The sequence below is a fragment of the Dipteris shenzhenensis genome, chromosome 24 (assembly GCF_047967505.1).
Source record: "Dipteris shenzhenensis isolate YYH24624 ecotype China chromosome 24, Dip_SZ_1.0, whole genome shotgun sequence".
Classification (NCBI taxonomy): Eukaryota; Viridiplantae; Streptophyta; class Polypodiopsida; order Gleicheniales; family Dipteridaceae; genus Dipteris; species Dipteris shenzhenensis.
Genome location: NC_141619.1, coordinates 27,736,008 through 27,757,743, shown reverse-complemented (window position 1 = coordinate 27,757,743; position 21,736 = coordinate 27,736,008). Strand labels below are relative to the sequence as shown.

At 43.2% G+C, this 21,736-nt stretch overlaps 1 pseudogene; it reads right to left on the bottom strand.

Moving 5' to 3' along the window:
- Positions 1–16,723: 16,723 nt before the first annotated feature.
- On the bottom strand, positions 16,724–19,787 carry LOC147886443 (pentatricopeptide repeat-containing protein At2g13600 pseudogene; annotated as a pseudogene).
- Positions 19,788–21,736: the final 1,949 nt, after the last annotated feature.

Genomic DNA, 21,736 nt, shown 5'->3' with positions numbered 1-21,736 from the left:
TGGCAATAGAAAACTGTGGTCAGCTCAAGGATCTCCTGAGGGTCCACGTGCATCTTTCCCTACTCATCTTGTATTCTTTGAAGCTGAGTCCTAGTTGACCATGGACCAATGGTCTAGAAGAACTGTCTGGTCATTCTATCCCCCTGTTGTACCCACTTGGCCTTGGAGAAGTGGTATGGGAACTCATCCCTATGAATCTCAGTGGTCTGCAAGTCAAGCTGCACATTCTCATACCTATCTCTGAGCCACTGGTACTTGGATTCTTCTCTCTAAGTCTCTCGATGGAGGATAGATCACGTTGCAGTGCTCTAGTGGTAGAGACCAAGGCTCACCTATGGCTAGAAACCTTTTCCTAAGGATCATACTTCAGTGACTTCAATGGGGGTTTGGAGGAAGAGTACTCTGTGTCTGTGCACATGCATACCAAGGTGATGATTGGATCAAGACCAACCTTCCATGCCCACTATAGCATGAAGTAAGTATCTACCCTAAACATCTCAGTGCATCGTTGTAGCAGAAGCCATTAATGTGATCTTGTTAGCATTACTTGGATTGGCAGGTGAAGCACTTCTACTACCAAATTGGGGCCCGCCCTTTGTGGGGCAAAGCTGAGGTGAAAATGAGTAGAAGCCCCATGTTTGAACCATAGATTCACCCCATACATCCCATACAAATCTGTGGGGCAAAACTGAGGTGAAAATGAGTAGAAGCCCCATGTTTGAACCATAGATTCACCCAATACATCCCATCCATCATCCGATACCGGCTATCGTCACCATGGCATGGAACATCATTGGTGTCCACCTCTCCAAACCTATGGAGTCAAACTGATGAATCAAAAATGATGTGTGGGGGAGCCAATGATTCTCATCGAGCCCCATTTTGTGGTTGCAATATCAAGACTGTCAACTCTAGAGGCATAGGATATAGGTCCAAAATCTCAAGGTAGTTCCATTTCTTGAGCCTACAGAAGTCCCTCAGAAAAGGGAGCCCTGAATATAATCTTGAAGAGGAAAACTAAGAGGATGAATCCCGTTCCCATGGCACTCGAGAAGAGGCTAAGTCCGGTAACAATGGAGTGGAGGAGGGCTGCTAGATCAAGGAAGAGGCTAGGGGCAAGGTTGTAGTCTTGTCATTACCCAAGGGCTAAGCATCAGGGCTACATATAGAGAAGCATGGTGGTAGGAGGAATGGGTGAATCTACTATAAGTAGGGGAGTAGGGGTGGAGGGGGAAGGCGGGGGGTGTGTGGATGGGTGACTAGCATAAACAAGGGGATGGGGTGGGAGGAGAGGAGAGTCAAGAGGGTGGGAGGAGGGGCTCCAGAGGGGGCAGGGGGTAGAGGGTAAGGGGAATGGCCATCAATCATTGGCAAAGAGGAGGCTCACTACTGCATGGGTGCCTGGAACTTTGGGCCTTCTCCTCTCGAACAATGGCGGGTGGCGGGTGGGAGGAGTAGTCACCTCTAAGGCCTCAAAATCCTTACTCCAGAGACTTGGTTGCTCAAAATCCTTACTCTGGACGGTGTTGCTGGAGGAGCGGGGGCCTTGCCCTCTAGGGAAGATGGGCAGCCTGCTAGGGGGACTCCACAGGGGATTCATTAAGTAGTAATAAGGAGACGTCACCTGCGTGCAATAAATATATGAAATTTCCCCTTATCTACCCCCTATTTACGGGATCTTACCTTATCAAATGTACCTTCCTTTCCTTATATAACCCCCCTCCCTTACACTCATGTGGTAACATATGATAAACCCTAGTGAACCCCTTGGGGGGGACTTCTGGTCCTCCTAGGAGTGAGATTGGTCCTCTTGGGAGTGAGACTAATCCTCTTGGGAGTGAGAGGTTGCCCATAGACCTTTCCTATGATTGGCTCGATGTTGTCAATTTTTTGCTTCCCATTTTCTTAATTCTTTTTCTTTTTCCCACTCTCATCATCTTCTTGTGGAGGGATCCACCAAGGGGTTCTAGGACTCTTGTTATTACTACTGTCCATGATGCTGCTAGGTCATGTGTGTATGGGCTTCTGATATTGTCTTTGTCCAACCTGTTGAGGGAGGGAGGAGCCCAACTCTGACCTCTGTTGGTGCAAATAGGTGACCCACTTGTCTACAGTGAAGACAATGCCTTGGTAATCCGGATATCTCTAGCCTCTATCAGAGCATTCCCCCCTTGAGGGTCTCAAGAAGAGTCAACTCTGGAAGAGACTCTGGGTCCTCTATGACCGCATCATCTACCACAACTGAAGTTGTAGTCTTTGTGGGGGGCTCTAGTATGGTACTAAAAGCCCATCCCATGGAGGAAGGATGGTTTTGTACTCCCATGGGAGTCTTGGGAACTGAAGCATCACTAGAAAGCGAGGGACATGGTCAGCCAAGTCCATGTCCTCCATCATAAAGCCATGGTATCATGAAAAGAGATAAACCAAGTGGGGTTCTAGGAGAATGGGACTGCTCCACAAGCTCTTGGGTGGTGATTGGGGAGCTCAGCTGGAGGAGCAATTTGTTTCACCCGTAGATGGTGACCCCTTGGATGTGGTCCAATTCTAGTGCCAAGCTTGCCTTGATACAATCTCTCGCATGCCTCCTTGTGGGTGTGAGATCGATGATTTTTCCCACTATTGCCTTATCCTAAAGTGACTGCACTGCCAACTTCACATGTTGCTTATCATCTAGATAAAGGAGAACCTTAACAACAATTGTAGGATTTGAGGGTGCTTTCATAGAGCCCTCCAGCTAGACCAAAGGTTGCCACTGAGATTCTCTTACCCCTAGACAATCAAGAATATTATGCCTTGAATGAAGAGGAAAGGGTGGAAAAGAGGAAGAGGAAAAAGGAACTCCTTAGCCAGGGACAATTAATACAAGTCCCTAGACTAAGAGCAAAATAAAATCCCCAAAGAAGGGGTAGGTAAGCCACCAAGGGAATGTCACAGTTGCTATAAAAGCCACTTGCTGGTTCTTTACTAAGTGTTTTGAAAATAGGTCTAAAACTCAGCATGAGGAGGCCATTCTGAAAAGAGGGAAAAAACCAAGATTTTTCTCACAAGTTGATTGTCAACCTTGTAACTTCGAATGAAAAGTGCACTAAAAATAGCAAAGAGAATAGAGTGGGTTGTCTTAGCCACAAGCGAGTCACGAGACTCACTCCAAATTGAAAGCTGCCACTATCGGAGCAAGCTTGGCTTGTGAAACCCTAATGCCAATCAATCAGGGCTGGCTAATTGCACAAAGGCTAGCCAAGACTCGCTTAGGGCTAGTCAGCCTCCTGGAGAACATGCTAAGAGCCCTACAAAGGGCACGCTTGAGCCGCAAAAACAAGCTTCCCCACGTAGTATACTTCTTTTGTAAAGAATTTACAATTAAGAGTTATCTCTAAGAAATTGGAACAATTTTCTCAAATCTTCCATATGCTTCTTTCTTATTTCACTACAGATAAGGACACCATATAGAAGCACTACATCAAATTTACCTAAATATGGCCTTAAACACTATTCATTCATGTCATAAATGTTTCTATTGCATCAATTAAACTAAATGGCATCACTTCAAATTGATAATGCAAGGAGAAAAAGTTGTTTTGGCTACACCTTCTTCTCTAATTTGTACTATCTAGATCTTAACTCAATTTTAGTAAAATATTTAGCCTTCTTGTAATTGATCAAAGATCTCATCAATGCTAGTTTATCATATTTATGACTTTTATTTTATTTTATTTAAAGCTTGGTAATCTAAAAGAATGCTTCTTTAAACTTAGCCCACTGTTTTGGGATGTTGTTAGTCTCTCTATGGCTCATCCATGAATTATATGCTTTATTGCCTAGGGACAGATTGGCTTCCACAAGTTTATTTTTAGGAGGTTATTCCTAAGTCTAGAAATCTTACCATTTTTGTAAGAAAGTATATGTAGCTTCCTTACTTCTCTCTTTTTCTTTCCCATTATAAACTAATGGTCTAGGTCTTTCAAGATATTTGAGGTTTCTCTAGGTCAAGAGGTACATGCTTCAATTTGACATAGAGGAGTTGGTGATATTCCAGGAAGAGTTACAAATTGAGAATCTAAGAAATTGCTTTAGTGATATTCTCAAATGCATAGATTCTTCATGGTTACTTTTCTTGGCAATTTGTTTTCCCTTTCCTCACTCTTGTCTCACTTTCCTTTCTAGATTTGGGCTTATCTGAGAAAACATGTGTGCCTCAGGATCTATGGAGCGCTCAAAGGTGGATGGAACCTATGTGGAAACATAATGAAGAGAGTGCTCATGACATGTACCTCAAGTTAATTAGGTTCCAAGATAGATTAGCTTGGACTCATAAACAGAGATCTTGAGTATATGTGCATTTCTCTACTCAACAATACATGATAGGCTTCTTATATAGAGAGTGCCTTTATAATAGTCAACACTTGTGGGATCCTCTGATCCACATCTCTCCTTGTGGATATCCTTGATCCACATCTCCACATCATGTAGTCCACACCCTAGCGTGGCTACTTTGATTCTTTCCTATACCATACCTTAGCATTTAATCTATGTGCTCATGACACCATATCTTAACACCTCCCCTTGGTGCCATGATCCATTGGCTACCGCAAGGTGGTCAGATGTGAGTTTACATTCCATCACCTCCCTTTAGTGCATACCTTGCTACATAAGGTGGTCAAGTGTGGGTATTATAAGATCAAATCCTCCCCTGGGTGCTTACATGGCTACTCTCAGGTGGTCAGGTTTGATTTACAAACATATGGGCTGAAGGTGGCAAGGTTTTTGCTTCTCAATGGAGTCGATGGCGTTCTCTTCTTTGCTTGATGTAGCATGATGCTTTGTTCTACTATGTTCCTTAATGATTTATGTGTGTATGCCATGTTCTGTGCTATGGTCATCTCATGCACTTGTGCTTTCGGCATGCGTTGTGCATTCATGCATTGATTTGTCATTTGTTGCAAAGGTCTAACCAATTGATTTCTTTCAATATTGGTAGTGTCTAATTTCTAACAATGATTTTGACTTGACAAGCATGTAGAGCTTAAAAAGGCGATCACTTTTCCTTTTTGGAGTGCATGCAAATTCTTCCTGGATTGCAAGTTATGTCTTGTCGAAGTTTTTGTGAAGAAGAGGGGGCCTTGATGATGTGGCACAGGAATTCACATGCAGATTTCAAAGTGTGCTTATCAAGGGGTTACATGCTTAGGTGGCATGTGGCAACCTTTTAATGCAGATTTAGTTAACCCAAGGTGGTAAATTTAAACATGGTCATCTTTGATCTAACCAAGAGAGCTAACCCAGGCTCGTGGAATTTGTGGAGAAGCCTTAGGAGACTTTGTATTTCTGAGGCAATGTGCTGTGGGCTTGTAGGAGACATCGCATTTGCAAAGGCAGAGATTGGAGCCTATGGAGAGATCGACAGAAGGTCGTTGTGTGCAACCCTGTTTGCTGTTGCGCAGTTCAAGTCAGCTGGCTGTGTGCAAGCTAGAGTCCCTTGGAGAAGAGAAGCTAGCTGTTCGGTTGTCAGGGTCGTTTGCACTGTCATGAGGCTGACGATGGCTTTTGTTGTGTCGATGGAGTAGTCGTAGTTGCTTGTTGAAAGATGCATTGACGCAAGGAGCTTTGGCTCTGTGGAGCTGCACCAGTCGGGTATTATGAGCTTTAGAGGTCGCTGCTATTGAGGTAGCCGCACGCAGAGAGCCGGCAGGAGACGAGGCTCTAAGAGAATGTAGGATGCGCAGTTGGAGCATGGACGATAAGGATCCTGAGCTGTAGAGAAGCGTTGGGAGCTCGAGCTGTAGAGAAGCGTTGCTTGATTGTTGGGTGGAGAAGCTTCTATTGAAGGCGTAGAAGCTTGAAGCTTGTGAGGAAAGAGCTACTGGAGGGCCAATTTGGTTGGTGGCTCTGCGAGTGGTTGTGGAGAGTTGTGTGCATAGCAGTCATTGGTGTCGGAGTGGTTGGAGGCCTTGCAGGTCGTTTGCAGCTGAAGGGAAGCTCGTATGGCTGGGAAGAGTCGCTGATTAGGCTATGGCAGCTCTGTTTTGCTTCAATTGATTGCTACTAGACTCTAGCTTAGTGCACTTGTTCTTGAAGGTTGGCTCCTCTAGGCGCTGTAGATAGCCTGCTAGGTCGCTTTAGTGCTTTAGAGTTTCCTTTGCTATAGTTGGTTGCCTTAGAGTCGAGCTAGAAGAAGCGTTGCCTCGGCTGGTTGTAGATAGAATTATAGAAACTCTTTCTCTCTCACACACAAGAAGAATTGTAGGGATTCTTTGTGAATCGGACTCTCACCAAATCTCTGAGGCATGAACATAAATCTCTTCTTCCTCTTAGCAAAAATCTCTCAGACGCTCTCAAATTTGAACAATACTCAAGAGGCATGAACATGAATCTGTCTCTCTCTCTCACACAATCAAAGAAACTGATCTAGCTCTCAAAAGAATGGAAATATCTCAAACTCTCATGGACGGAATTCTCTCAATCTAAACCTGAAACTAACCTAGGAGAAAACATGTGCTTCCTAAGGCAAGCCTACAACTAATCTAGGAGACTAGACCTAAGCTCTGATACCATGAGAAAACATGCGTCCCTCAGGATTGATGGAGTGCTCTAAGGTGGATGGAACCTATGTGGAAACATAATGAAGAGAGTGCTCATGACATGTACCTCAAGTCAACTAGGTTCCGAGATAGATTAGCTTGGACTCATAAATAGAATCTTGAGTGTATGTGCATTTCTCTACTCAACAATACATAATAGGCCTCTTATATAGAGAGTGCCTTTAGAATAGTCAACACTTGTGGGATCCTCTGATCCACATCTCACCGTGTGGATATCCTTCATCCACATCTCCATGTCATGTAGTCCACATCCTAGGGTGGCTACTTTAATTATTTCCTATATGATACCTTAGCCTTTAACATGGCACCATATCTCAACACCTCCCCTTGGTGCCATGATCCATTGGCTACCACAAGGTGGTCAGATGTCAGTTTACATTCCATCATTATCATGGAATGAGTTTTAAAGAACTAATCATGCTAAAGCTTTATCTAGAAAGAACAATGTAATGTTTACTTGCTTGTTATATGTATGTGGCCTGAGAATTGAAATTCAAAATCAAATCACTCTTCTTTAATATGTGAACTTTTGCTTACCCAATCGATCCCATCTCTTCTCCAAAGCCAACATCTTTGATCTCATTCTTTGAATGTCAAATACTTTCAAATTTCTTCTTTGAATTTTAGGTTATTCAATGAACTTTTTAATAGATGTGTGCATTGAGAAATGTTAGCTTTGGGTCAACATGGACTCAAGTAGCACAGACTTAAGATGTCATCAGCAACAATCCTGATCTTTGATTTTGAATATAAAGATCCAAAATTCAAATAATCCAAATTGCACTCCCATGCCAAATTCCAATGATGGGCATGATGATGATGATGTAATACCACTTCTAAGTAACCCCATCAAGGATTTTTGGAACCACATATTTGGATATGAAAACTCGAGGCGGATGGACCCTCAACAACTTCCTAGTCAACATTTGCCATAGCATCAGATTATTGAAGCTTGGGTCTACAAGTTGGATGCCCAACCTAATTGGCACTACCCTAAGATCTTTGATGTGACATTCTTGAATGAATACCTCTATGCACCTCCATGCCTTAAAACCCATCCCAAGTTTTATATAGTTTATGTTGGAATGATCACCTCCCCATCTATGAGCCCCCAAATGAGGAGTGCATCAAGGGGGTGAACCATAGGTGGAATGGCCTGCCACATGGACAACATCTTGGCTATCATGTGGGTAGGAGACTCATGGTGAAGAAGGGGCTACCACATGGGTAGCACCTCACAGGGAAAGGGCTAAAGGGGCTACCACATGGGTAGCACATGGGCTGCCATGTGGGCTACATAATAGCCTATAAGAGACGCATCAGGCAAAGTGTGTTTGTACGGGCTACAAACAGGCCTTGGACATGGCACCATGTGGCAGGTGACATCAACCAGGGTACAACCACTATACAGATTAGTACGGGTTGCTGTAGGGTAGTGTACAGAAGGTGTGCAGGGTGCGCTAGGGTCCAGACAAGGGCTGAGCAAAGGCGAAATAGTAGTAGCAGCATGGAATTGCACTATTGTAGCAAGTATTTGATAAGTCTATGGCTTGTAAATAGGGCTAGAAGGTGGCAGGGTAAGTAGTCCAAAGGGGCTAGGCCCTGCATGGAACAAAGGGCTAGCAAAGGACCCCAAATAGGGTTGGATAAGTAGCCAACTAGCCAACCATCTGGTCGGTTGTTTACGACTACTCTTTAGATCAGCCAGTCGGCCTAATTAGGACTGGCTAGTTGGTTTTGAAGGGCCTTGTGACCTATATAAGGAGGGCCATTGTGCCCTCATATTTCATCATCTGGAGCAGCTCTCTTATAACAAACAGGAGTAGCAACAAAGTGAGAGATCTCAACAATGAAAGCGGAATGGAAGAAGGTGAGAGAGAGGAAGAGCTAGGATAGAGAGCCACACAAGTTTGGTGGGTGCAGAACACCCTAATCTTCTATGTCATCCATATATATATGTGTTTGAGTATTGTACATAAGCGGGGTTAAGGTATAATGGCATTTAACCCCCACAACCTCCCACTTAAAGGCCAATGTGCCTTTAAGGGACAACAACCAATGGACATACTATCCAATGCCCATCAATACACGACAATACCCAAACCACTGACTAGGTTTGTCAACATATCTATAGGGTTATCATTTGTATGAACCTTGACAAGCTCTATGTGCTTGTCCTAAAGTACCTTCGTGATAAATGGTACCTCATCTCAATATGTTTGATCTTTGCATGAAAGATCGGATTCCGTGCTAGTTGAATAGCACTCATGGAATCACTATGCAATGTCGGTACACTTGTATGAATCCCCAAATCTCCCACTAGTTGATCAAGCCATATAGCCTCCTTGCAACCCTCTATGGCTGCAGTTGCAACATACTTGGCCTCCATGGTAGACAAAGCAACACACTTTTGTGTGTGAGACATCCATGACACTGCACCAACTACAAAGGTGAACACATACCCGGAAGTGGATCTCCTGCTACCCACATGCCTTACATAGTGTGAATCTGTGTACCTAAGTACACACATCTCTCCTTTGCCAAAACAGATGCACATCTCCTTGGTATACCCTTCATGTACCTCACGATGCACTTAACTACCTCCCAATCCTCTTTCTTGGATTAGCCACATATCGGCTAACAACTCCCACTACAAATGTAATGTTCGGTCTAGTAGCTATCATAGCATACATAAGACTCCCAACTGCTGATACATAAGGAACCTTGGCCATCATGAGTCTCTCCTCATCTAATTTGGGACTATCTGCCTGACTCAATTTCACATATGGAGGCAATGGAGTACTTACTGTCTCTCCCCCCTCCATATTGAAACGTTGCAATAATTTTCTATTATATTCCTTCTGTGAAAGCCAAAGGAGTTTCCTACTCGGGTCACGCATGCTACACACACCAATAATATGACATGCAGGTCCCAAATCCTTCATGTCAAAGGCCTCATGCAACTTGGCCTTCAATGTATTGAGCTCATAAGTGTTCTTGCTAGCCAATAGCTTATCGTCCACATAAAGTACCAAGAGTATCAGGCTATTATTCTTAGCCCTTTTAGTGTAGAGGCAATGACCAATCTCACTTCTTTTGAAACCCTGGGACTGATTGAAAGCATCAAACTTTTGATGCCATTCTCTAAGCGCTTGCTTAAGGCCATAGAGACTCTTTTTTAGCTTGCAAACTAGATGTTCTTTGCCCTTTTCTTCAAAGCCTTTCGGTTGTACCATGTAAATTTCTTCATGCAGATCGTGATAGTTGTCGTGACATCAATCTTCATAAGCTCCATATCCTCAGCTGCCACAACTCCAAGTACGCATCTAAGTGTGGTCATCTTCCCAACCGAAGAGAAGATCTCATCAAAGTCTACCCCCTTCTCTTGCTTGAACTGTTTAGCAACCTAACGGCAGGCCTTGTACTTAGGCACATCATCACCCGTGACTTTCATCTTGTAGACCCATTTACATGGCAATGCTTTCTTTCCATGTGACAAAGAAACCAAGTCCCAAGTTTTATTTTTCATGATTAAATTCATCTCTAATTGCATAGCATACTCCCACTTACGTTGATCCTCGTGCATCATAGCCTCTTTGTAGCAGAAAGGCCCCTGTAATCAGTAAGCATCACATAGTCTTCCCTTGGAACAAATCTCTTAGGCGGTCTAGACACTCTAGATGATCCTCTCAAGGGCATTTTAGCTTGCTGTCCCACCTAGATATCATCCACATTTGGCTCATCATTGCCACCAATAGATGATCCATCATCTGTGCTTGATTGTGTACCTGGGGGAGTACCTGGTGGCATGATTCCCTGCACATTTGGCGCAAGGACAGCTTGCTATCTATTATCAGCATATACAAGTGAATTCACATCCTGGAAAGTGATTCTCCTCATTTCCACATCCCTCATGGGTGTCATGCATCTTCTTCTCATTGAAGACCACATCATGGCTTCGTATGATTTTTTGTACTTCTGGATCCCAAAGACAATAGCCCATCTCTCCACTTTCACCATAACCCAGAAAGATGCATTTCCTAGACTTAGGATCTAGCTTCTTCCGAAGCTCTTTTGACACATGTGCAGATGCCTCAAACCCAAATATATGTAAATGAGAGTAAGAGGGCTTCTTGCCACTCCATGCCTCTTCAGGAATACCACCATCAAAACTCTTACTAGGTGATCTATTGATCACATGCACTACTATCTTCATTGGCTCGGTCCAAAAACCACAAAAAAGACTTGCATGGGAAAGCATACATTGCAACCTTTCTTGAATGGTGTGGTTCATCTGTCCTACAACTTGATTTTGCTCTGGAGTACGAGGGGATCCAGGCTCCCTCTTTGTCCCATGTGTATCAGAGAAGTGCTGAAAGTCATGAGAGAGATACTCTCCACCATTGTCAGTCTGTAGGCATTTAAGCATTCACCTAATTGATTTTCAGCCAAAGCTAGTAACCATTTCTCAGATACATGGAACACATCACTCTTCCGAGCTATAGCATAAGCCCACACTTTCCTAGTTGCATCATCAATTAATGTCACATAGTCTTCAGCCCTGCCTAATGACCGTGTAGACATGGAACCACATACGTCTGAATGGACCAAATCAAGACTTTCAAGCTCTTTCTTTCCCTTCTTTTATGGTCTAATTTTTTGCTTCCCATAGAGACAATGCTCACAAAATCAAAGTTAGAAAAACTCAAATGCGGTACATGACCTAAATGGCATAAGAATTTCATTCCATTCTGGCTCATGTGACCTAACCTACAATGCCACAAAGAAGTAGTTGGCTACTAACAACACGATCAGACACCCCTAATACATGTAAGGGATACAAAGTTCCACACTTGGTACCCCTGGCCAAAACCATAGAGCCCTTCTGAATTTTCCAACTTTGAAAGCCAAAAGTGGTCTAAAAACCAACATCATCTAGCTGACCCACTGAAATGAGACTCTTAGTCAGCTTAGGCACCTGTCTCACATTTTTCAAAACAAATGCAGACCCATTTGCAAAAGAAAACTTTGTCACACCTGCTCCCACTATGTCACATGCATAGTTATTTTCAAGATGCAGACAACCTGTCTTTCCATTGTCATAAGTGGAGAACCATTCCCTATGAGGAGTAACATGGAATGAAGCACGAGAATCCAAATCCAATCCTGGGAATATGCATCATCTGAAGTTGTAAGCAAGTCTGTAGGTAGGCTAGTCATGAAGAGAATGTCATTGTCACTATTATCAGTGATTGACTGCATTGACCTCCTTGATCTTCATTTTCCTTTGTCCTCCTTGGGACTCGCTTCTTTTTATTTGCACCCTAATTTGCATTCTTTTTCTTAGTCTTTTGCTCTCTTTTTAGCTTGTAGCAATTATTTTCATGTGGCCCTTCTTGCCACAGTGGTAACACTTATTGTTCTGTGCCCTGGATTTGCTATGAGACCTCCCTTTGAATTGTGATCTGCCCCTTTGCACGTTTAAGGCTGCATCCTGCTTGTTGCCATCCATAGACTTCCATTTAATCTCCTCGGCCAACAAGCTACCCACAACATCATCAAACTTTAGTACTCCACTAGGTGCATAGTTATTGTCAGCTATACGGAAGGTATCCAATGAGGATAGCAATGAACACAAGAGAAATATTGCCTTAGTTTCCACATCAAAGTTATCTTCTGAGCTTGAAGCATGGCTAAAAATAATATTTAATTCATTTAAGTGAGAAGCAATGGAGACCCCTTCCTTCATATGTAGCTCAAACAACCTGTTCATGAGGTAAACTTTATTAGAGGCAGTTTCCTTCTCATAATTGGCACATAATTTCTCCCACAAATCTTCCATACTCTGCTCATTTACTACTCATGTGAAATAAATTGAGTCTGCAAGATGAAGTCTAATAGTGGACTTTGCTAATGCATCCAACTCATGAATTCCAATCATCCTCAGACATATCTGTAGGCTTAGCTCCACAATCTCTGCCAAGGGTTTAATCTGCTTCTTTTGAATAAGCACATCCCTTATCTGCTCTTTCCACAAAGAAAAGTTTGTCCCATAAAAAATTTTAATGCTGAAAAACTCCTTTTCAGACATAGAGGATGCCATGATGCAAATGAAACAAAATCCCAAATGCTCGTACCTGCAAGAGAGAAATCACAAAAAATACTGGGTGCACTCAATATGTGTTCCTTAATGAAGGATAGTGTCATCAAAACTCAAGGATGAAAGCATCAAAATGCATCTAACTCATGTGCATATACTATGCATCCATATGAGCATATCTGGCTCCAAAAAAAAATGTTAACTGCAATGACAAAACAATGGCAAACCCAATGCCAATAAGAGCCAAATGCCTCAAGCATAGATGGGAAAATGGTCGAGTTAGCTAAAGAGATATCGAAGAAGTTCTCTAATTGTTTTAAGGATGAGTTACCTTATGGGTTACCTCCAGAGCGGAATGTTCAACATAAAATTAAGCTTCTCCCGAGGGCAGAACCTATAAATAGACCTCCCTATAGATTAAGCTTTACAGAAGAAGCTGAGGTGCAAAGACAACTGGAAGAATACCTCAAGCTGGGGCAGATTCAACCCTGTTTTTCACCTTTTGCTTCGCCAGTGATATTAAAGAGGAAGAAAGATGATACTTTTCGCCTCTATATAGATTACAGAGCATTGAATAATATCACTATTAAGCACAGGTATCCGATGGCTCGGATCGATGATTTGCTAGATGCATTGCATGGGGCCGTAATTTTTAGTAAGATAGATCTGAAGTGTGGCTACCAGCAGATCCGCATTAGAGCCGAGGATGTGCATAAAATTGCTTTTAGAAGCAAGTTTGGTTATTATGAGTTTTTGGTAATGCCCTTTGGACTTACCAATGCTCCAGCTACATTCGTCATGCTTATGAACGATTTACTACGTCCGTATATCGGAAAGTTTGTAGTACATTTTATCGACGATATTCTGGTATTTAGTAAAAGTATTACTGAGCATCATGAACACTTAAGAATAGTGTTCAGTACTTTGAGGAAAGCCAGTCTTTATGTGAATAAGAAGAAAACTATACTGTGTATGATTAGACTTGAATACTTAGGATTCATAATTACTCAAGAGGGGGTAGAAATGGATCCAAAGAAAGTGGCTGCGATACTGACTTGGCCAATCCCTCAGAGTTTGACCGCTTTGCGATCATTCTTGGGATTTGTCCAATTTTATCGAAGGCATATCAAAGGATATTCCGAAATAGTATCGCCATTGACAGATCTGACCTCAGATCAAGTACCTTTTATATGGGGACAGAATCAACAAGAAAGTTTTCACACCATAAAACAAGCTGTGGTCATAGGATAGGTGTTAAAAATAGTTGATCTTCAGAAACCGTTGTTCCTAGAAACCAATGCAAGTGGCATTGCGGTAGGAGCAGTTCTCCTCCAAGAGGGAAGGCCAATAGCCTTTGAAAGCAAGAAGCTTTCTCCCTCTCAAAGGAATTGGCCAACTCATGAATTAGAGTTGTATGTTGTTGTCCATGCTTTGAAAACATGGCGACATTATTTGTATGGATCAGAGTTTTATGTGGATGTTGATCATGATACTCTGAAACATTTTTGTAAACAACCTGACTTGAGAGGCCGCCAAGCTAGGTGGGCAGAACTCATGTAGGAGTTTAATTTGACGATATGGTACCGAAGAGAAAAAGATAATAAAGTTGCTGATGCGTTGTCACGCATTATGCATAACATGAGTTTCACGGTGTTAGAGTGCTCTAATGGCCAAGATTAGAGAAACTCAAAAGGTGGACGAGTTTGTCCAGAGTCTATGGCCTAAGGCTCATATGTTAAAACCCGGGGAAAACGAAAATGATGACCTGGCATCCAGAAAAGGCCAAACTTATGCAAGTATGCCATAAGGAATGGTATGCTGAAAAGAAATGGCAAGGTAGTAGTACCTAATCAGAATGATCTTAGGCAGAGAGTCATTCAACAGTGCCATGGTAGCCCATGCGCGGGACATCCAGGAGTCGAGAAGACATATGATCTCGTGAAGCGAGATTTCTTTTGGCCAAAGATGAAAAAGCATATTCATGAATATGTGACATGTTTTTCGTGTCAGGTAAGTAAGACCGAGCGGGTGAAGCCACCTGGACTTTTACAGCCCTTGGAGATACCACTAAGTAAGTGGGAGAGCATTTCCATGGACTTTATTGTAGGGCTGCCTACAACACAAGGTGGATATGATTCTATCCTTGTGGTGATTGATCGTCTTACCAAGATGGCTCACTTCATTTCAACTAGAGAATCTGTTAGTGCCCCGCAAGTGGCGGATTTGTTTATTAGACATATATTTCGTCTGCATGGATTACCCAGATCCATAGTGTCAGACAGAGATGTCAAATTTTCCGATCATTTTTGGACTGCGGTATTTGAGACACTAAGGACTGAGTTGGGAATGAGTAGTGGGGATCATCCGGAAACGGATGGTCAGACGGAAAGAGTCAACCAAATTTTGAAGGATATGCTTAGAGCATATGTGTCATTGAGGCAACATACATGGGACAAGTGGTTGCCGTTGTTAGAGTTTGCCTACAATAATAGAAGACATTCCGCTACAGGATTCACTCCGTTTGAGCTGAACTATGGTTATAGACCAGCAAATCCAACTATAGTTGGAATACCTCAGAAAGTGCCTAGTGGCGCGAACTTTGTGGTTCAAATGCAGGAGATGCTAGCACTTGCGAGAGCTAATATCCGCCAAGCTATGGATAGAGCTAAGGCGTATGCGGATGAAAACTGATATATTAGAGAATTTAAGGAAGGAGAAAAAGTTTTTCTCAGAGTTTCTTTGCACTCTAAGTCTTTGACTGCAGGAGAGTGTGCTAAGTTATCACCTCGATATTGTGGGCCATGGTTAATTCTAAAAAGAATAGGCAAGGTAGCCTATAAATTAGAATTACCACCGGGGTGTAAGGTGCACCCAGTGTTTCATGTTTCTCATTTAAAGAAATTTTTGCATACTGGTGACTCACTAATCGAAGGTGTTGTTTTGTTTTAGGAGATAGAGGATAATGCAAGATGCCAGCCAACAAGAATCCTGGACCGAGGAACAATGCAAGTGCGCAATCGGAAGATACCCACGGTGTTGGTTGCATGGCATGGTCTACCTCTATTGGAAGCTACCTGGGAATCCGTATACCAGTTACGGAGAGTGTTTCAAGATTTCATCATCGAGGACGCTGATGCTTGAAGAGGGAAGGAATGTTATGCTCTAGCCGAGATAGCATGACCTCGGAAAGATCAATGGGCATTTTCTCTTAGATGACCGACTTTTGTAATATTTTATGTGCGTTACTCCATACCAAGTCTGTTTCACCCTATCCGAATCTCAAGGATAGCTTCATACAAGCGCCTACTCTAGAACTCCCTGTTTGAGAGGTGGTGGTCCATGCCAGAAGCAAACAACATTGCAGCTTGGGCAATAGTAGTCTAGCCAAATGAGTTCACAAAAGGAGACCTCCCAATTACTTTGCACGTGATTAATAAAATTTAGCCAAGGTAAAATAGGCCGCCAAGGCAAGGATGGTGTATGCCCTCCAGGAGTTTTAGCAATATCTGGATATTCAAATACGTCTCCACAAGCCCGACCTTTAAGGCCGCATCACCAGGTTATGTTCCAAAAGTCTGAACTTGAAATCATAATCAGACTGGAAAGCTTCACCAACATACACACCATCTTCCTTGCATCATTTCAAGATAAGGCCTAAGCAGCACTCCACGTGACTTTGAAGATGCAACCTTGCACCTCTACTTCATTGGACCCCTGCTTATTCATGGTGGAAGCCAACCCTTTTGGTACTCCCATGTGGCCCTCCTTTCCATCGGCTTATAGATCAAGAACTATCTACAAGACATATCCTTCATAATGAACAACCTGGATGGTTCCTTCAAAGCTTGTGAGCAATGGCTGGAGACTGATCAGAAATGAAAACAAGAGTATACTATGTAGAAAACCAAATCGAAATCAACTACTAACACCAGCAGCCTAGATGAACTCAGCCTATGCTACACAAAGTAAGGACACATAATGACAATATATAGTTGCAAGTGTGGGAACTGACATGATTCTCTTGTAAGACATATGCAAAGGTAGACTTTTGCATGAGGATTTGCCTCCCTTGTTCCTTATTTCTCCCAATTCAGTGGGGAAAATTGAGGTCGGCTAACCACCTAGTTGCAATCATTCATATGGCGACTGAGCTGCTTGTTATGTAACGAAAACACCATATAGGGTATTTGCAGCTGAGGATGGCTTTCACATGCAGGTCTTCCTCTTTATACCCCAACAGCTGTAGAGCTATGGAGCACATTGACCTGTAGTGTCCCAGATGTAAATGTGTTCCAGTACAATACTACACTTCACAAGATTAACAATTATTGTTTCAACAGTTGCATGCGCCATTATTATTGATCAGATTGGGACCCTGGCTGTCCCAGCTGGCCACCTGCAGGGTGAATTTTAACCAAAAGAGGCACATGCTGCATGTTGCTTGAAATTGCCAAAGGCTCTTGACAATTTATCTGCCAATTGTCCTTCATGCCTTTACAATTATAAAATTTCCCTTGATACCATTGTAATGCCTTGTTTCTGTATTCCTCACCCAATCTGTTGCCAAGTTGAATCAAATATTTGGTGGATTCGTGTCAAGCAAAGAGACAGTCTGCTGAGGATTGCAATTACAGAGGCCACCTTCTTGCTATGTATGCCATGCCTGCTCAATATCAATTTCTGTAGACCCACCTTTCATTTTATCACGATCTCTGCCTCTTAGCACAGATCTCTCGTTAGGGATGACATTACATGTAAAATGCATGTTGCTTCTTTGGAAGCTGACAACTTTCTGAGCTGTCACTCACACCTTCCCTTCATCATACTCCTGACCTCTGCTTGATGATCCCACTTGCCAGATACTGCAAAAATGTTGGACAGCAACACATGTGCTGCAGCGTTTGCTGGTTTTAATCTCAAAATGTGATTTGTAACCTGCTCTGCCAGCTCCACATTAACATGACTTCTACAGGCGCTAAGCAAGCTCATCCACGCAAAAATGTCAGGTTCAGACGGCATCCTTTTTATAAATTCATTTGCCTCATCCAAGCATCCTGCACGGCCCAGCAAATCGACAATGCATGCATAGTGCTGTGCTGTTGGTGTGATGCCATGTTTTTGTGTCATGTCATCAAAGTATCGACAGCCTTCACCAATTAAACCAGCATGTTTGCAGGCACTGAGAACAGAGCTGAACGTGACCTCATCTGGCTTGACGCCTTCACTTTGCATTTTCTTGAAAATTTCAATTGCCTCCTTGCCATTTCCATGCTGAGCATAACTTCCAATCATGACATTCCATGTTACAACGTCTCTTTCAGACATGTTGTAGAAAATTTGCAGTGCATCCTCAAGAGTGCCACATCTAGCATACATATCTACCAGGGCATTTTCCACACTGACTACAGATTCAAGTTCTTGTTTCACAATGCGAGCATGGACTTGCCTGCCCTTTTCCAGGTCTGACAAACCAGCACAAGCACTAAGAACAGTTCCAAAGGTAAATGGATTAGGCTTTACCCCTTCTTCTTTCATTCGCTGAAAAAGTTCAAGTGCCTCTTTATGACGCCCATGAAGAGTGTACCCTTGGATCATTGCAGTCCAAGAAAAGACATCCCGTTTAGGCATATGGCCAAAGAGTTCAAGTGCTTTCTTGCCATGTCGATGCCGTACACAGCCTGTAATCATTGTAGTCCATGAGATTTCATCTCGGGTGCCGCCCATCTTGTCAAATAAATTGTGCGCTTCTTCCATGCTTCCACATTTGGCATACATGTCTATGAGGGCATTCACCACCACGACTTCTGATTGAAATCCCGCCTTCTTAATTTGGTGATGAATGTCCTTGCCCAATGACAGGGCTGCTAGGCTGGTACATACAGTGAGAACACAACTGAAAGTAAACTGATCAGGTTGCAAACCTTCCCCCTTCATCCTTTCAAAGTGTTCAAGAGCGTCCTTGTTATGGCCATGTTGAGCAAACCCTGCAATCATGGCATTCCACGACACCACATCCCGCCTAGTCATCTGTTTGAACAGTTGACTTGCAACATCTATACTCCCACATTTGGCATACATGTCAAGAAGGGCGTTTCCAACATATATATCTGACTCAAGTTCGGTTTTGATAATGCGGGCATGAAGTCTCTTCCCCTCAGACAGGGCTACAGAGCTGGCACATGCATTAAAAATCATGTTGAAAGAATAGTGGTTTGGCTTTACGCCTTCTAGTTGCATTTGCTGAAAAAGTTGCAGAGCTTCACTGGCATGTCCATGCTTGACGTAAGCTGCTACTATTGTAGTCCATGAGACCACATCTCGATCAATCATCTTGTTGAACATGTGCCGTGCATCTTCTATGCTAGAACAGTTGCTATACATTTTGACCAGTGCAGTTGCCACAATGACATGAGACTCCAAGTCACTGTCCATTACATGAGAATGAACCAGTTTGCCCTTCGCAAGGAAATCTGGAGTAGCACATGCGTTTAGCAGCCTGATGAATGTCACCATGTTTGGTTTCACGCCCTCATTTTGCATGTTTTGAAACGACTCGAACGCCTCCACACCATGCGCATGTTGAGCGTACCCTCCAATCATGGTTGTCCAAGTCACCACGTTTCGTCTTGGCAAGCTGCGAAATATTCGGCAAACATCCAACAGAATTCCACACTTGACATAGATGCTGAGAAGAGTGTTCATAAAAAAAAGGTCCTCCTCGAAACCATGTTCAACGATGAGCTCATGTAAGAGCTGGCCTTCTTCAAGGGCTCTCATTTTGATTGACCGTAAGGAGATGGATCCATGGGGCTGGGAACCTGCCTCAAGGGAACAGTGAAGAGCGGTGAGGGCCTGAATAATTCGGTCTCTCTCACCGCCATGACCAGTGCTGGAGCGAAACGCTAATGGGTCATCTCTCGTGCATCGAGAGTAGTGCTTCCCGACATAGTTAGAGACAGTAGAGGTGGTGAAAGAGGCAACTGATAGAAAAGAATGACCCTTTTGTCGAATCGAAATCAAGGGGTGAAGCAATCGTATCATGAAGACGAAATCTTAAGCTCTCATATGTGAGCACTCAAGCAAGCACCCAAAATACTTACCATCACCTTACATGACTTGTTCGACTCTAACATGGCATTTCTATCTATTAGGTACCACCCAAGTCCCGCTTTGTTGGAGGGGCATGTTGCCACATTCAAAAAGCTTATTGGATCCTTAAAAAAAGGAGGGTGGACAAAGTTGGGCAGCCAAGACCCCCCCAAGAGCATGGCCAGGGGTTTACCCCCCTGCCCAAGAGCATGGTCGGGGGTTTACATTGTTGAGAGCATTTATTGCTTAGGGGCTAGTGGGGCTTGAACCTCTCATACCTTGCCACATCTTCATGGCAGTGTGTAATGATCCCCGCTCGCCATGGAGGGAAAAATAGCAACTTGGGCAGGCGGGGGCTTGGTCTGTAAAGATCCTTAGCCTCACTCTAACTTAGGGCCTTAGCACATGGAAAGAAAGAGGATGAGAATCGTCCCATGCATACAAATTTCTTTCCTATTCCCATCCCACCATGTGCTAACAAAAAAGGAACTAGAGATGGGTTTGGGTGGAAGAGGACACATGGCATCCTTTCAATTGTTTAAGAGGTGGGGACCACGTGGGATAATGACACATGTCATCCTTCCATGTTTTTGAATCTCTAAAAAGGGGAACCCATTCTAGAGGCCATGGTCCAGGATGGGAGAAAAAGTGGTTACTCCCCTTCTAAATCCATCCTAAACCACTTGGTCTAGGATGGAAGAAATGATGACAAAAAAGATTCCCATCCTAAACCCATGCTAGCCCCATCCATGTGCTAAGGCCCAACTCTCATGGAGCAACAACTCAGGCACTTTGAGGGTGTTTGCCCACCTAAGTTCATTGCCCGTGTTACATTCCCTCGAGAAGACCACTCGGTGGTGTTCTGTTTGTTAGCGTAGGCCACAATGCAGTGTGTCCCTTGTAGATGGCCGTGTATGTGTGGGGCCCAAGGAAAAACAAAACATGGCAATTCTATTTTGATTGTTTCCGGTATGTCATAAGACTATATTACCCTCAAAGTCTGTTATCCATCTCAGTGGAGGTAGCCAAAACTCATTTCGATCTTAAACCTGATATAAGTCCTCCCAATTGAAAAACAAGATTCAGTCTCTGAGAATGCAATTCCTTTCGGAAATTCTTTGTGCAAAATCTTCCAAACGCCGTTGGGATCACAAATGGTAGATTTCTCTTTCAATCATAAATGTAGTAATACTCATGAACACAATTCCTTCATTGCACAGGTCTCTCCCAAAATCTAGTCCTTTGAACAAAGAGAACTATGAAAGTTTAGATTTATAATCCTTCTACTATAGTTGATGTTATTTCACATACTATAAGTCTTCGTCGAAGGTCTTCCAAGAAACAAAACAATCCAAACTTAGCTTGACAATTCTTCTACTCGGTCCCTGTTCTTGCAAAAAAACAAACCATAATTGAATTAAGGAAAATTTCTACGATCGCAGATGCTATAAGTGCAAAACCAAAGATTGGAATAGAAAGGGTGCATTTTTTTGGCGAGTGTATAAAAATGGTGAGCTTACTCTCTCTCTCTCTCTCTCTCTCTCTCTCTCTCTCTCTCTCTCTCTCTCTCTCTCTCTCTCTCTCTCTCTCTCCCCCCCCTTCCTCCCTCCCTCCCTCCCTCCCTCCTTCCCTCTCTCCTCTCCCTTGTTTCCTCTCCCCTCTCATGAACTCCCCTAGTTTCCCGCCTCCTTTGTTTTCTTTCTTCCCCATCTCCTTTCCTCCATGCTCTCTCTCTCTCTCTTCTCTCTCTCTCTCTCTCTCTCTCTCGTTATTGCTATTGTTTTTCTTGTCATTGTTATTGTGCTATGACAGTCCTCTCTCTCTCTATGGATCCGAGTGGACAAAGAGGACCCCAGGGATTTATATGTAGCTGCATGCTACTTTCCACCTGCCTACTCGAGGTATGCACATGAGGGCAAGTCGTCGTACTTGCCATTATATGAGGACA